This window comes from Mus caroli, chromosome 5, assembly GCF_900094665.2.
Source record: "Mus caroli chromosome 5, CAROLI_EIJ_v1.1, whole genome shotgun sequence".
In the NCBI taxonomy this organism is placed as follows: domain Eukaryota; kingdom Metazoa; phylum Chordata; class Mammalia; order Rodentia; family Muridae; genus Mus; species Mus caroli.
This window is the reverse complement of record NC_034574.1, coordinates 25,075,483-25,093,080: the sequence shown is the minus strand read 5'-3', so window position 1 is coordinate 25,093,080 and position 17,598 is coordinate 25,075,483. Positions and strand designations below refer to the sequence as shown.

Below are 17,598 nucleotides of genomic sequence, written 5' to 3'. Positions count from 1 at the left end.
GTTGGGAATTGAGGGAGAGAGGACAGAGACAGAGACACAGAGAGACAGAGAAAGAGACAGAGAGAGAGAGAGACAGAGACAGAGACAGAGAGAGACAGAGAGACAGAGATCCAGCCCTCCAGCCCCAGAGAAAACTGGGCAGGAAAACAGATAACTACAGGGAAGGGAGAGGACCCAGGGTAGGGGCCTCTGTGTGTGTGTGTGTGTGTGATGGAGGAGACTAACCACACAGACCCAGGAAAAGAGGGATCTGTCAGGAAAAAGAGGTGCAAACGATGCAAAGAGAGGGACAGACTGAGACGGGGCAACTTGTGAGTGCTGGAGTACAAATGTCCTGAAAAGGGGCGGAAAGGGCAAGACGCCCAGCCCCCAAAAGCAATCCCTTTTCTCTACCCTTGCCCCAGTCATAGTGCTGAGGCTGGAGGGGACCTTGGGTCCCACTGGCTCAATCCTTAGCCCATGGATAAGGAACCTGAGGCATAGGAGGTGAGCTGACACATAGGACACACTTAGAGAGTTGGGGAAAAGACCAGGGCTCAGTCCTCCCCACTCAGGTCACATGACCCTTCTTGTGCTCCAGCGTTTGGCTTATCTTAGAAACTGGCAGGAATCTGCTGTGGCTCAGGACACACAGGAGCCAATACCCAAGGGAGAGCTTTCTCTCCGGACACTGAGTCCCTCCCAGGTTAGCACCAGGCACTGGGGACTGGCTGAGAAAGCCTAGGCTGGTGGCTGTGGCCACTTACCCCATCTTGATATTGATGGCCCTTGCCCTACACCAGCACAACAGGCTTGATTTGGGCGTTGCAACATAGAAAACATAGGATGCCACCTTGTAGCACAGAACAGGATTGGGGATCCAGCTAAAACTGGGGGTGGGGTAAGGGCATCCAGATCTGGTAACTCTCTGACGGACTGAAGGAACTGGCATAGGGGTCCCTCTGCCTTAGTTTCTTCATCTGTCAACCTGGTGTCTGTGGCACTGAAGAGGAAACTGGCCAGGTAGTGGGAACTCAAAGCGTCCCTGCACCTCTTGGAGCCTCCTGTCCTTATCTCTGCCATGAGTTGTCATGGCAGATGATCCCTGGGGCCTTACTCAGCTCCAAACAGCACTGGACATGGATGGGCTGAGAGAGCAGAATGATCGGAATGCAAATCCCAGTGCCAAGAAGGGTCAAACAGCCCTTCACAGGACCCTGGCATAGGCCGCGCAGAGAGTTGTGGAATAGACCCAAAACCCATGGCTCAGGAGGTAGCCAGCAGAGGGTGGGGGGGGGGCACCATCTGCCACATTCTGGGCTGGGATGTCATTGCCAGATACCACTTTGTATCCAAAAGCACCCCAGAAGAGCTACCTGCCCATTCAGTCCACAAGGATGCAACCTTGTATCTTTCGGAGTATGCTATACCTGTGACCTTAATCTTTTCCTTGGTCCTCAAAGGTAGGTTTACTTCTAATTACGACTGTTTTGTAGATGAAGAAACTGAGGCTAACAGCAATACAATCACCCAGGGTCACTGAGTTGGGAAGAGACTTCTTGTCTGTTTCTCGAGCTCACATTCTTCTCCTTGACAGTCTTCTCCTTGAGTCCTTGAGCCTTTCTTTCCCCACCTGTAAAATGGGTTTGATCATTATGTATTAATCTCCTGAGCAGTTGGCTGTGAGGAATCAAAGGAAGTCACATGTTTGCAAGGAAAATAGGTGAGGTTCTCTAGTGACCTTTACTTTTTTTTAAGACTCAGGTGTCTAGACCAGCACACCTTGATGAGGGGACCTGTGCCTCCTCTCCCCACAAAGGAAGGTCTTTCCTTGGCCTTGTGGGCCTGTTGGGGATCTTTGTCCCTGGCATCCTTTGGCTTCAGGAAGAAGAGCCATGCCATTCCCAGAATCCCATGCGCTTCTGATGTGCTGGTTCACAGTCGGGATCCTCCCAGGAACCATTTACTCCCAAGATCTGTCTGTCTGTGCAAGTGACTTCCTTAGGGGTGGGCTTTAGCGGGGATGCTGTCATGTTTTTCCCACTTCCGGCTGCCAACCCCAGACTGCTATACAAATGAAAGGCAGTATTATTAAGTAAAAGAGATTTAGGGAAGGGGAAAGCTGTCTTTGGGACAAAATATTTATTATTAATTTAATTGTTCTTGTAGTTCTTGAGAACTAAAGGATTCTCAGATGTCCTCTCGCTCAGCTTTCTCATGTTACAGATAAGGAAACTGAGGCCTGGACAGTACTGAGAAAGGTAGTGAGGGTCCTACAGAAGGAAGCAATGCTTACAGGCTTCTGTTATATCCAGGATCAGAATACCTGTATTGCATGTCCTGAGTCCTGGAGGGCAGCTTGCGTTCCCCTGTCCAGCCTGTCTCTTGCAGAGGGAGGGTTGGGACAGAGGAGCACAGTCAAGGTTTCTGATCAACCTCTGGGACAGCAGGCACGATTTCAGCCATCCTCTTCCTGGTGAGCTGGGTTGGATTGCATCAAAGACCCAAGAGCATACCTCAGTACCTTCTGCACGGGACCCTCGGACCTGCCCACACCTGCTCAAAGTCAACCTGTTTCTGCCTGTGTTTGCAGCAGCACTGGAGGTCAGCTGTCCCCTTGCCACATCCCTAAGTGGTGGATTCAGACCAGAAAATATCAGCATGCCTTCCACTTATAACATCCCATGCCCTTCCTAGCCTGATTACATCTGTTTGATCCATCCTCTTGAGAATTAGGCAAAATGGTGATAAACAGCCACTTCTTTGAAGACTAGTTTGTGAGGAAAACAACTGCCACAAGGTTAGAGTAAATTGTTTGGAATTTACCATTAGCTACCATGCCCCACTGTATACTAAACATTACACACAGTCATTTCCAGCTTAGCATGCCTCTCTGTCCATCTGTAAGCTCCCAATACATCTGTGTTCTCCCATGTTCCCTGAGACTCCCAGGTCTCCAGGGTTCCCATAAGTTGAAAAACTGGTACTTCACCTCTTTCTTCTGCCAACCATATATTCATTCAGGCTTCAAGACCCAGCTCTAAGGCTCCATGAAGCCCTTCCCCCTCCTGTCCCCCTCCCCCACATCTGAACTACCTGCTCCTTTGTACCTTTGTGGACGTCTGAGTCTCTTGCTAAGTAGCTTATTTGCTCTCATGACTCCCTCACTGGCTTGATATCTTTTCCTGGGTAGAGACAATACTATTCTTTTAGAATACAATTCTTCCCATAATGCTTTGTACATCAAAGCTGCACTACACATTTCGACACAGGCCCAGCCTGGAACAGTCCTGCCTCTGCTGCTTGGGTGTTAAAGTGACTCAGACAGTTGAGTCTGGGACAGAAAAACTTCAGCAATCCTGCTTCCTACAGACAAGATTCTTCTCAAGCTGGGGCAAGTCCTACCAGGGAGGAGAACGGCAAAGACAGAGGCAAGCTTCTGCAGGGCTAAGGAAGCAGGCTATGTGGCATGAGGGGAAGTGAACTGACAGCCCCGAGTCTTGGGCTTGGGAATTAATGCTGCTGGCTGAATCGGGGAAGCAGAGTGGCTTTTCTCTGCCTCGGTTCCTATTTTTTTTATTAGATATTTTCTTTATTTACATTTCAAATGTTATCCCGAAAGTTCCCTATACCCTTTGGTTCCTATTTTTGACACGTTCTGACGATGCCCTTGTCCATTTTACAATGATGGAAGGTGTGGGCTTCAGGGATGGAGGCACAGAGACACTCCATCCCACTACTTCTGATCCCTGCTGTGTGGACTGCTTGGTTGGAGAGTGGGGCAAGGCCAGTGAGAGATGGAGTGGAGAAGCTGACCTGGAGTCAGACAAACCTGGTTTAAGGCCTGACCCATCAGTTCAGAGCTAGCCCAGAGCCTCTGGTCTATCCTGTCTAGAGCAGACCATAGGTCCCCACCAGCCTTTCCTACCTCACTCATAGGAGTGAGCTTTTGCACAACAGCCAGCACAGAGAAGGTACTTTACAAACTTTTCTTGAGCCCTTCCTGCCGGCTCTAGTCACCTAGGAGGGTCAGTGAGAGCCAGGGCTTCAGAGAAGCAAGGGGAAGGGGAGGGACTCCAGAGCCACCTCAATATGAGCCAGGGGAAGGCTGGAGTACTAAGAGAACCAGGACTCAGGAGCAAAGGCAGAGAAACACAGTTGGCTGCCATGGGATGCCGCACCAGCCATAGCCCCGGACAGTAGGTGTTGGGTGCGGCTGAGAGGTTTCTTGGTGTATCTCCGGAGGTAGTGAAGTTGGGGATTAGCTTGGCTTTTAGAGCATAACTGGTCCCACAGCAATGGCTTGCGTTTGTCAAGAGCCACTGTTTGTTTAACATCTCAAGCCCAAGTCAAACACAAAAGGCAACTTTTAGCAAAGCAGGGACTCTGTGGGCGATGAGGAGAGGACTGGGCTGGAAAGCTAGACACCTGGCCCTCTTAGCCTTGCTTTAGCTGGCCGAGGGAAACAGCTGTCTCAATCTGAGAGCTCAAAGGGTGCAAAATCCTGGCGTCTAATAAGACGGAGGACCAGTTATTCTCAGAAACACTGCTGGGGGGGGGTGTTCAGGTTTGCTCCTGGTCAGCATTTGCATAAAGATTAAGTCCTGAGTCTAGGCTGCCCGGCCCCTCCTCCCTCACACGAGACAGCCCTCCTTTCTCCTGGCTGCAGTCTACCTGCCGTGAGCATCCCCATCCATGGGTGCTTGAGAATGTGCTGGGAGGTGCAGCTAGGACCCATACCCAGAAGTGGCCACAGTGTATCCGCCCCCTGTGTGTTACTAAATCCTGCTGCTTGTCCTCAGCTGGCTATCTTGGTTTTTATTCTCTCTGGCAGTGTGGGAGCTTGCCCACTTCCTCCTCAGCGCTGCCTGTTACTCACTTTCTGATTTCCATGTAGTTTCCAGGCCTCCCTATTTTCTCTGAAGACTCCTCCTTCTCTCCCTTTCCCTTTCTTCTTTAGAACTTCTGCAGTCTCACCCTTGAAGCAGGGACACTGGAGGGACTCAGCCATTACTGAGATCACAGGCAGGCCAACGGGTAAGACTCCTCTTCAGTCTGCTGTATGTGGGCATGGGCATGTGTGCACGTGTGCCCGTGTGTGCAGGTGTTGTGAGCTTTACTGTTTCAGTCTCTGTCCTGGTCTCTTCCCCATCCTTGAATTTCTAAGCCTTTACATTTTCCACTCTACCCATTCACTTTTCTTTCGTTAAACTACACAATTAAAGCCAGAGAAATCCTTAGACCTCTAGTACTCTGAAGAAACCAAGGCCTGACAAGGGGCACAGATACCTCCAGGCCTTGAAGCACACAGGGCCAGAGCTGGGACTCATGCCCAGCTCCGCCGCTGGCTGCCCTATCTATAGCCACAAGATAAGTCCCTGTTCTTGCAACTTGCATAGCAAGACCCCCCAGATGGTCTTCTGGAGAGATTCTAGAGTGGCCATGGCCCATCTTTCCGGATAAACACAGAGTTGCTGAAGAAAAGGGAGGCCAGAGATGTCATCAACAGCTCACAAATCTTGAAATCCTTCTTTGCAGGTTTATGGCTTCTGAGAAGCAGAGGCAGCCCGTTCTCAGCACCAAACACAATAATTATAATAGCACTCGCAATGATTAATCAGCCAGTGAGTATTGAGTGGTGCTGGGCAGGCAGGCACAGCAGGGTGTGCATGTGTGTGTGTGTGTGTGTGTGTGTGTGTGTGTGTGTGTGTGTGTGTGTTGGGACAGGGGAACAGGAAAAGTGGTGACTCTGCTCCCACAAGCAGGCTGTGAATGTGTTCTCCTTAATGGAAGGGGGCAAAATGCCACCGTAGCCCTTCCTGGAGTTGGCATGCTTAAGGGGGACCTGGGGCTGTCCAAGACTGCAGTTGTTCTGGCTCAGGCAGGACCCTGAGCTGGACATGGAGCCCCAGACTGCATTGGAAGCCACGAATTGACAAACAAGAGCAGGATCCAGGCCTGTCAGCCAGATTAATGAGGGACCTTGCCAAGTTGGTGTTCATAGCACGGGCAAGAGGACTTGGGATGTTCAGCCTGGAGAAGGAGACAGGGGGCATGTGAGCTGTCACACAGGACGGATTAGCTTTGTCCTGTGGGGCCAAGAGGGGACCAGTGACCTTTGGGATGATGCACCAACAATCAGCACAGCATAAGATGGAGTGCCCTCTATGTCTCCCAGGAAGGCACAAACTGCCGGGGTGGCAATGACCTCATGGTCAAGAGAGCATGCAAGCATAGTCTAATTGCTCTGTTTTAGAAAGATTCTTGGAGCTAGTACCAGGCCCAGCACATAGTATGTCTACAAGAAATGAGTGTATTGGGTTCAGGGGTTAGACGAGATAGATGCCCTTTGTGATTCAAGTGGGTTCACTCTTAACATTGCTGGAGCAGTCTGTCTATGCTCCAGTCTGGAATGCTGTAAGTCCCTGGCTCTCAGCCTCCAGAAGGGCTGTTCTGGAGTTCTTGCTGCTCAATCTCCCCAATGCTGTCTTCTCTTGATTACCCTCAAACCAATCCCAGCGCCCACCCACATCCACCCTACTCGCCGCCACCTGCAGAGGTCCAACATGCAACATGCCCAGTAGCCCTGGGGCTTCAGCAAAGGAAATGGGCCTGTGGCAGGCTAATTACTGGAAGCTGATTCTATTAAGTAGATAGCTCGCTCCCAGCAAAGCAATTACACCTAATCAGCCCCTTGCAGCAGCCCAATGGGACAGCCGTGTGAGCCAGACACACGTGTGAGCAGGGACATCAAAGCCGCCTGGGAACAGGCCTGGCGGGCTCTTCTAAGGCCAAGGATGCTTCCAAAGTGGTCTCAGGCTGCCTCGGGGACCCTAGCAATGTGGAAACCACACTGGGGTGGGGGGTGGGAGTGGGAGGCTCAAAACCCTGAGCCAAGACTGAGCTCTGCCACGGAAGAGCTGAACTTCATTGAAGAGAATACTTGTCGAACTTGTACCTTAGCTTCCAAGTACTCAAGCGAACATGTCAGACTAGAGAGGATCCATTCCAAGCTTGAAACCCTAGTCACTGTAGAGTCTCATCTAGGTTAAAGTTATTCATAAGAAACCTGTTTGATAGGCTAGAGAGACAGTCAGTCAGTAAGCCTCTTGCTTTGCAGGCACAGGGAGCTGAGTTCTAGCCCCACAATCTACATTAACAACAACCAGGCTGGATAGTGCATGTTTGTGATCCCAGTGTGGGGGAGGTGGAGATAAACAGATCCTTGGACTCCACTGGCCAACCAGCTTTGCCTACTCTATGAGTTACAAGCCAGTGGGAGACCCTGTCTTAAAACAAAAACAATAAAAACAAGATGGACAGTAAAGGTTGTCCTTCAGCTTCCACATGCATTTGCACACACACACATACTTATACACACACATACATATACAGACACAAACACACACATACATATACACACACAAACACACACATACATATACACAATCACACACATACATATACACACAAACATACATAACACACACCACATACAAACATATATATATATATATACCACACACATACACATACACCACACACAAACACACATACACACACAAACACACAAACCTACACACACACATATACAAACCCTCACATACACAAACACACATACATAACACACACACATACATATGCACAACACACACATATACTCTCTCTCTCTCTCCCTCCCCCCCCTCATGTGTATGTGTCCTCCCTCACCTGTTTAAAATATCCCAAAATATCCAAACTTGGGAACATGTATTCCAGGATCAAGTTCTTTTGGCTTTATTGATTTTTATTTTATGTGTATGAGCATGTGTCTACACTTAAGTATGTGCACCACGTGTGCTTATCCCTAATGTAGAAGAAAGGGTTAGGTCCCCTAGGCTGGGATTTAAATACTAATGAGCTTCCATGTAGGTGCTGGGAGCCGAACCTGGGCATTCTGCAAGAGTAGCATCTGCTTTGAACCAATGAGACATTTCTTCACCCCCATCAGACCATGTTTTTAAAAATAACTGGAGTAATTATATATTATTTGTATTTGTATTTTTATCTAGGAATTTTATGAAATGAGTTTTTCCAAAGCATCCATGACTTTTTTATGAAAAGGAACACTTTAGTGGCATCTAGGTCCCAGGTTTATCAAGGAAGTAGGATCATGTGTAAGTATAAAGAAGAGAGGGGAGAGGGTTCTGGAAATTAAGGGTGAGCAAGGCGGGGCCAGGAGAGATGCTAGCCATCCAGTGGCTACCTGTCCACTGGTCCACACAACACTTCCTTTCCCTAGGGCAGAATCCCCTTTGAGAGCATTTAGATGTTATAAGGATGATGAGAAGGGAGTTTCTGGCACCGAAGCCCTGGGACTCTGAGCTGGTACCAAGTCATTGGTGTGACCCAAACTCAACAGGCTGGCCGGCAGAGGCTGGAGATGGAGCGCAACCATTTCTCTGGTGATTCTATGAAGATGCCGTTAGCAGTGGGGACTGGAGCTGCTCTGCTGCACAGCCATCTCCTCTGTGCTGATGGTCATAGTCATGGCTTTTGGAGCAGGGTGGTTTTGCAGGGTGGCACCTGACTTCCTGCTTCTTCTGACCTTGGTGATCTCAGATGACTGGTGCCCACGCAATTAGACAAGGCCCTTGGTCTGTCCTCTGAGAGGAACTCTGTTCTCTCTTATCAGCAGCCAGTCCTTGTGAGGCCGCAAATGGCCCTTGAGCATCCACAGTGGGGACCGTGGAGAAAAACAACCTTGACCGGGGAGTGGGTCAGAGGAAAGATGCTTCTCCTGGGAGGGACCGAGGGGAGAAGAGGGAGAAGGTGGCAGGCTGATTCAGGTTTGGGCTTCCTGCTCCTCAGCAACTGCTCACCACTTTCCAAGAGAGTGGCTGTGAGGAGGACCCCACTTTGTTCCCATCTGCTGCTACTGGTGACAGACAAGAAGGCCAGCCTGGGAGGCGGGGCAACCTCAAGCTCAGCTCAAGAGACCTTGACTGCTACCCGGAGGCTGGGGGGGACACGGAAAAAGTAGTATTTAGGGTGTCTGGCTGTAGTGTCACAAGTGAGATCATGGCCTTCTTGGCTCTTCCTCGCCCCCAGAATGATCTCGTGCCCTGCCCTAGTCACCTTACCCCTTTAAGGCTCCTTCAAGGCTGTTCTCTCTGCCATTCATATCCTTTGCCATTCTGCCAAATGTACGGGTCTTGTTCTTGTCTTTAAACCAGAAACAGAAATAGGCATATGCTGGTGCTCCTGACAGCAGAGGGATGGGGCCACCCGGCCCTGCAGAGGCGGCCACGGACAACTATTGGAGTGACTGTCAGAGTTCTCAGTGAAGCAGGATTCAATCCGTGATCAGTCTGGCTCCAGCCTGTGCTTCTCCCTCTCCGCCACGCTCCCTCACTAGAAAATGACTGAGGGCAGAGCCAGGCAACAACAGGGGAATCAGAACAGAAGGTGCTGTTAACGCTGGGCTGGCACACAGCTAGAGCTCAGAAAAATGCAGTCACATGAATGAATGAGGAGCTCTGAACGGAAGGCGCCGGGCAGGTCCAAGAATCAGTACCAGCGTTTCCCATGGCTGGACAGATGCTCAGCTTCAGGTGGGAAGCAGGTCCTAGATGTGAGCAAGACCTGGTGACTCTAGCTCACACAGCTGCTCAGGGACAAAACCATCAGGGAACAGCTCTGGACCCACTGAAGGTGGAGATGAGGAAGGGAGGCAGAGCTGTCTTGGCACAGAGCTCGGGCACCCAGCCCAGGCAGGGACTCAGAAGGTCTCCGTGTCTGTGCAGAGCCAAAGGATATTGTTGGGGCTTTGAGCTGGTGCCTGAAGAAGAATGGCTATCCAGGGGCCCTCAGAGACCTGAAGGGGATGGGGTCATCCTACCCATATGGACCAGGGTTGCCACTGGGAGGGGCCCAAGGTGGGGGTGGGATATCCAGGCCATGAGAGCATAGATCTCTGCTCATCCAGAGATGATACGTGTGGTCCAGTGAACCATAGAAACCACGGCATGTCAGGGAGATGGAGGTCAGCTGGGAGGCAGCGCTCAGGCAGAAGGGCACAGCCATCAGGGACATGGAAAAAGTGATGTCGTTAAGGAACAATGTGAGCCAAAGGAATGAGCTGTAACTGGCTGGACCTGAAAGGACAAGTGGGAAAGCGGCTGCCAGACGCCCATGGGTGTCTGATGATGGCCTGCCACTACCCTGGGGAAGGGACTGAGCCTCAGCCCCGAGGCTTAGAAGAAAGTTACCCAGCAGGCCTCATGGCCCTTCTCTGCCTTTATTACTATGCCCTTCACCCCTTGGTTTGTTAATCAATGAGTGATAAATCGAGTCCCGAAAGACCTCCTGTCCAGACTGCACTGCCCTGATTTTCCAGAGAAGATCCAAGAAGGCAGCAGGAGGATGAAGACTGAGTTCTTGGTCATGCAAGATGGCCTAAGTCTCTCCCCTACCCCAGCTTCCAAGAGGGGAGTCATGGCCTCTTCTCCCCAAGAAAATGGGACAAGGAGGACACTGACTCAGGCTTCTCTTTCCTCCTTTGGGAAGAGCTGGGAAAAGCCAGTCCAGCCCTGTAGCCCCAAAAGAAAGCCAGCTTGAGGCTGAGGAGGCCTGGCTGGGAGAGAGACTCCTTGGGCCTCTCCTGGAATGGTGAGCTGTGGAAAGCCCAAGCAGGGGTCTCAGCAGCGCTGAGAAGTCTAGGACCTGTCAGGAGGGGATGCTGTGTGGTGAGGACCGAGCTGATCCAGAGTCTCTAACAGATGATGAAGCAGGCCTAACTAGGGCCAGGGCCAGGCTGACGTGACCCCAGCGTGTGGATTTCCTTGCGCTCCACCCCCATGCTGTTTCCCACCGAGAAAAATGTTGTTTGTTGGCATCAAAATCCCTGGGACCATGTTTAGGGTGGATGGGGACCCCCATCTATTCTTTTGCTACTCTGTGAGGTGCAACATCTTCATAAGGGGGTTCTCACCTGGTATTTGGGGGTAAAGGACCTTGTAGGACTGAAGGAGTAGGGCTGTAAAGGGTAGCTGATTCCCAGTGGCTTGGTTGGGGCAGACAAATGGCTACATCAAGGCCTCCATCCAATTGCCAATGAGATTGCCAGATATGTGCAGACATGTGCTTCCCAAGCTCGGGTGTTTTCTTTATCATATCTGTCCATATGTGGTTATGCGGTCTTCCCCACTCCTCCACAGATGACAGATAGCTTTGGGGCTTCCTCAGACAGTAGATGGGCGTGGCAGTACCCACACAATCCCTACAACACACTGTGGTCTCTCTCCTCTCTGTAGACACCAGAGTCCTTACAAAATGTTGTGGTTGTCCCTCCACTGTCAGACAGGTCCCCTCACGGCTCCCATTAGCAATCCTGTCTTACCTCTGATGTCTGAGCCCTTTGTCTCTTCAGGCCAGCTATCTTTCCAACAGCTGGGGGAAGGACAGAAAGGGACACTTCTGGACAGAGGCTGAGACAGAGCAGGGAACTGTGGCATGGAGCTGGCCTGAGCCTAGGTCAGGTTCTAAGCATCCCTGTCCTCAGGTCCAGCAAGTGAGCTCTAGGGCTGCAGGGGTAGGGCAGCAGGCTGAGAATCACTGTTCTGTTTTCTTAAGCTCCCAGCTGGGACTAGGAACACCAAATCCTCTTTGAATAAAACAGAAAAGGGATTTAAAAAAATCAAGACATTAACCTTGTGAAACCAGACCGCCCCTCTCACTCCCCCCCCCCGCCACCCCCTGCCACATAGAGATTAACTTCTTCCCCCAGGCTTTTTCTTTTTTTTTTTTTTTTCAGTTTTCATTTCTATAAACATCTTAATTCATGGCAACATCACAGCCAGCCTGGATTACAGATGGATATAGAGGTGAATGAAATAGTCACACACACGCACACGCACACTCACACACACACACCTGGAACAGGGGGAAAGAACAGTGAATGAGATTCTAAGGAACCAGGATTTTTTGCTGGAGTTCACTTTCCTCACCTGTAAAGGGAGAAGTTAGCCCTTCTGCCTCTGCCCCTCTGTGAACTCTGTCTTGTCTGCTGGTCCCTTCCATCAGTGTCCTCTATGCTGCCAGAGAGCCAGCTCCCCCTGCCACACACACACCCATGGTGACACACCACACCAACTAGAAGTTTCCCTTCATCCCCAGCACTGGATGCTACTCTCCTTTCTATATCACAGGTTCCAGCAGGGCAGGGACAAGTTGCTACTGTCCTCTGCACCTGTGTAATGACAGGTGCTCTACAGGCCTTTGTGAGTAAATGAGTGGGTAACTCTGGAAGCTGCTCTTTAGGTACACCTGGGATGGGGCTTGGCATCTTGTATGAAATCCGAACCCAAATCTTGAAATAGGGTCACTCTCCTCTTGGGGTGAGGAGCACCTGGCGTTTCTGGAAAATTCTTTCCATTTCCCTCCTGACTCCTGAGAATGTCTCAAAGTCTCATTTCTTTGAAGCCTTCTTCCGATTTGCCAGCAGCATTACCCCAATCAAGCAACAGATTTTTCGATGCACGTTTTCTGTTCTTCCTCCCACCTTCGTCTGACAAGACGGATCATTTCCATCCCTTAATTATGTTTTGGTTTGAGGCTGCAGCCAGCTGCAGTGATTCTCAACTCTGGGTGGCAGTGGGGAGGAGGGTCATTATGGGAGCCTTGTCTCAGTGGAGACCAGGAGACAGGTGCTGGGTTCCTCCATGGCTTTGAGGCTGGGGTAAAGGTGGGACTTCTCCAGGGTTCTGTCTCTGGTTGGGTCAAAGGTTCAGGGGAATCCCACTTGGCTCTCATTTTGGTCAGCATTCCTCAAAGTATGCTCAGAGACCAGGGTCCCTCGAGGTGTTCTGCAGAAGAAGCCCCAGCCGACTCAGATACATTTGGGGGAACTCAGCTGCACTCAGCCTTTGATTACAAGCTGCAAAAGTCAACTCGGCTAATTTAAGCTCAGAAAGGATTTATCCCAGAAGACCTTGGGAGAGTTCAGAGAACCTCCTGTAGGAGCAGAGAGTCAAGGTCAGAAGGGAAGCAGCCAGCGGCAACACTCAGTGTCACATGTTAGGAATGATCCCAGGAAGGCCCCACTGCTGAGTAGACACAGAGCTTAGGCCACAGCTCTGCCAGCACAGCTACCACTCACACTTCCGTGCAACACGTTCTACGGAGTCCTTCCGTTTCTACACTCGATTCTTCTGGGAGAATGCATCTCATTGGTAGAGTGGAATCATGGACCTGCCTCCTAGATGCCAGAAAAGCTGGGACAATGACGGGTTGATCTATTCAGCTCCTTCCTGTATCTGAAGGCAACCTCTGTCTCATCATACATGGGCATGGTGGGTTGAGTGAGAATGGCCTACATAGGCTCTTCTGTTTGAACACTTGCTCCTCAGTTGATTGAACTGTTTGGGAAGGATCAGGAGGTCGTACCTTGTTGGAAGAGATGTGTCACTGGGGGTGGGTTTCAAAGACCGTGTGCTATTCCAGCTGAGCTCTCTGCTTCCTGCTTGTGGACTGAGATGATCTCTCAGAGGTTGCTCCAGCTGCTTGCTGCCTCTGTTCTTCTGTCATGGACTCTAACCCTCTGGAACCATAAGCCCAAAAATAAACCCCTCCTCCCATAAGCCTCCTTGGTCATGGTGTTCTATCATAGCAATAGAAAAGTAACCGAGACAATGAGCAAGCTGAGCAGGTTCTGGCTGACCTGCAAGGATGAGCAAAAGGACTGGGGGAGATGGCCTGGGGCAAAGGATTTGCCTTGGAAGCCTCTGGCCCTGACTTCAATCCCCAGTTCCATGTGAAGCATGGGAGTACATGTTTGTAACCCCACTCCTGGGGAGATGGAGATAGGTGGATCCTTGAGGCTCACAAGACAGCCTGTTTATAGAACTTGAGGTCAATAAGAAGAGATCCTGTGTATTAAAGAAGAATGAGATCTGAGGTCGTTCCCTGGCCTTCACACACACACACACACACACACACACACACACACACACACACACACACACACATACACACACACTCATGCACACACAAAGATTAATACTCACTGCACCTGGACCTTGGACATCTTTAGGAACTTACATGCTGTGGGACGAGGCTTTCTGATCTCAACACTGTTGGTGCTCTAGGCTGGGTATTTCTTGGCTGTAGGCTGCCCTACACATTGTGAGGTTGGCAGCTTCCAGCTTGCAGGCCTCTACTAGCTAGGTACCAGGATCATAGCATCCTGCCTGTTGTGACAGCTAAACATGTCTGAGAACATCAACAAATCTCTTACAGGGGACAGATTCCCCTCCCAGCCAAGGACTGCCATTCATGAGCTCTTCTGGGACCTTGCAATACATTTGAGGAGTCAGGATTGGCTTCCCCTGATTTTCCTGCACCTTTTTTCTCTGACACTCTGACTTTGTTCCATACCTTAGGGAAAGCTGGCTGGCAGCTGGGGCCCTGGCGCTAGTTTTTGTGGGAGTGGGAGGTTGCACACACCAAATGGCACCCCATGTCTTCTCGTCACCACCTTCCCCACCTACCCTCTCCCTGCATAGCTTAGAGTCTCCTGGGGGAGTCCAGCTTTGTGAACACCAAAGCTCCAGGGAGTTGGTTATGACTGGGAAGCATACCCAGGGTCTGCAGGAGGAGATATAGAATACCATTCAGCCCGCAGGCTATTCTTTTCCTTATGGTTGTGTACTTACCCTGCAGGCACACATATTGCCCTGACTACCAAGAATATGACCTTGGAAACAAGCTGCCTGCCATGGCTGTCCCCTGTGGGCCTACCCCTATTTTTTGACAAAAATCCCCACAAGGCTCACACTTCAGCACACTGGTCCCCAGTATGAAGGCCTGGGCTCCTTGTCTGTATTTTACACTGGGTCAAAGCTCTTAGTACTACCCAAGAAGTACTCTAGTTACAGAGACAAGCACATAAGTCCCAGCATAGAAAGCACCCCTTCCACTGTGGGATGCAGGCCTCAGAGGGCGGGACACCTCCCACAGGCGTTGATTTGGAGGTAGACCTTTTAGAGTTGCCACTTCTAAGCCCGGCATGGCATGAAGTAGGTGTCTCTGAATGTTCAGCTGGTCGCTATGGAGATTTTTGTGACCTGGGATTTTCCTTACATGGGTGGCTCAGCCCTTGGTTGCAACTTCATCTTCGGATATCTTTCACGTGGCTTACGGTTGTCTCTCAGGGACCTTGGTTCTTACCCTGGGGAAATGGGTTCACTGCAAATAGAATTGCATCAGGGTTAGACAAAGCAGCATTTGATCTATTTTGGATATTGTCATATTTCTCTCTGAACTTCACTTTCATTGCCCTTGTAGATTTTTTTTTTAAAGTGCTTCTTCCCTTCTCCACCCAGGATTCTGTATTTAAGGTTATGATAGGTGGTTCCTGGGTGGCAGACAGTGGGGGCCCTTGAGGTCTCCCCGAGGGTGGAAGGTCCTTGTGTTCTGGGCCCCAGGGTGTATACTCATGCGGCAGGATAGACAACTGGAGTGAAAAGGAAGAGTGGGTGGGGGTAGTCTGAAAATGCCTTGGATCCCTACCAGCTAGAGGATGCGCCAATGGAAAATTCCTGCTGTGTGTCAGAGGCCCACCTGGCCCGGGTGACAGCCAGCCAGACACACAGGCCTCACGACATGTTTAGATAGCACTTTCCTGCCCTAGCCAGAGCTCTTCTGATCCTCACCAATGAATGCTTCTCTTGGAAAACTAGGCTGGCCTAGGTTGGAGTGCTTGCCTCCGCTCAGGGAAGGGATCTACCGCTCAGGTTCTAGGGCTCTATCACGGGAGAGAGAACTTTGATAGAAAGAGAAGTCTCAGGTCACTCCCAGGTCTGCACTGAGCACTTTCTGTGATCAATAAAAGGCTATATACAGAGTCCTTACCAACCCAGTGTCCTACTGGAGTGAAGCTACAGTCTCTAGGGGATTTCTCGCTGGTGTGGGGAGAAGCCAGGGTCTGAGAAGTAGCAGGTATTGAGGGCAGTTAGTTTCCAGTTGAGATTCTCTGGGTTCAACAGGACCCTTGACTCTCAAAGTATGGTACTTACCTAATACCACCCCTAAACTCCATATCTTTGGGTCTATGAGTGCTCCAGGACCACACTGTGTTCTATGATGTAGATTGAGCAAATCACTGAGCCTGACAGTGGCCATGGTGGAGAAGTCCTTAGATTTTATACTCCTGGCTTTTTCTGTCTGGGGTCCAGAGCTAAACAGAGGCAGCCTAGGGGCAGGATGGAATTATAAGACATTATTAGCCTGGATAAATCAATAAGCTAAAGATTCACCGAGAGATCCCGTCTCCAAAAAAATAACGTGGAAGGTGATAGAAAAAAGATATCTTCTGGCCTCTATATGCACATGTTCACATATTCATGTGTGTATATATACTACACACACACACACACACACACACACACACACACACACACACACACACAATCTGCATTGGGGTTAAACACAGGTCAAGATGGGCCTGTGCACACACATCTCTTGTAACTTTGACTGACCTGAGATTCTGACAAGGCCCAATTTGGATAATAGTCAATCCCCTATGGTTATGCACGTGAGAAGTCTCTTGACTAACCTGGGTATCCAACTAAACTTTCACCCGAGCCCGCTGATTACCTGATTCCACAGGTGTCTCTCAGAGACAATTAACATCCAATGTAACACCAAGAAGGCAAATCCCTCAGGTCACCCAGCTCCTAAACCCTGCCACCTCAGGGGCTATTTCCTCTTGTCTTTAGATTGTTCAGATTGCTTCCAGGGAATGAATATATTTAAGGAAAGCTCTGGACTTTATCACATACGGGCCAGGGTAAAGACAAACTCTGGCCCCAGGGTTGATGGACCTTGTGCAAGCCATTTCGTTGGAATTTCCAGGCCCCCTCTTGGCCCCCCCCTCACCTTCCTCCTTCTATGGTCAGAGACCTTTCTCATGTTCTCCCAATCATTTTGAAGGAATGGTCCCTGTCAAATCCCAGATCTGTACTTCCTAGCTCTAGGTCAAACACACTCTGGAGAGCCCCAGCTGCCCAGTGAATAAACTCCAGGGAAACTTGTCTCCTGAGGCCAGCACTCAATATCTCTTCTCTTTAGCTTCTAGCCTGTTCTTTTTCCAGTTCCCTATGATTGCAGGATCCCCTGGGAGTCAGGACACCTTGACAGCTTTCTTACCTCTTCTGAAAAAACAGAGTCCATGTCACACCATGTATCTTTGAGATCCCAGGGTACCCCAGAATGAAAAAGGCAGAAGTAAGGACACAATTGTGAGATTTTGTGTTTGTCTGTATGTGATAGATAGATGATAGGTAAGTAGATAGACAAATGATAGATAGATAGATAGATAGATAGATAGATAGATAGATAGATAGATAGATAGATGGTAGATTGTGTGATTTAGGTGCAGACCCATCCTCCTAGGAAAGCTTGGTGTCTCTGTGATGCTTCATATTTATCATCCACTTGACATTTGGAGTCACCTGGGAGACACTCTTTTGGTTCTACCTGTGAGAATGTTTCCATGGAGGCAGAGGCAGAGGCAGAGGCAGAGGCAGAGGCAGAGGCAGAGGCAGAGGCAGAGGCAGAGGCAGAGGCAGAGGCAGAGGC

The 17,598-nt window shown here is 50.1% G+C and overlaps 1 long non-coding RNA gene across 1 annotated transcript in view; it reads left to right on the top strand.

Annotated features, from left to right (window-relative positions):
- The window catches only part of LOC110294546, a 12,609-nt gene extending 871 nt beyond the window's left edge, over positions 1-11,738 (top strand). The window contains exons 2-3 of the long non-coding RNA XR_003836716.1: positions 4,940-5,016; positions 9,195-11,738. This is a non-coding gene — a long non-coding RNA (uncharacterized LOC110294546). The remainder of the gene's footprint in view (positions 1-4,939; positions 5,017-9,194) is intronic.
- The last annotated feature ends 5,860 nt before the right edge of the window (positions 11,739-17,598 follow it).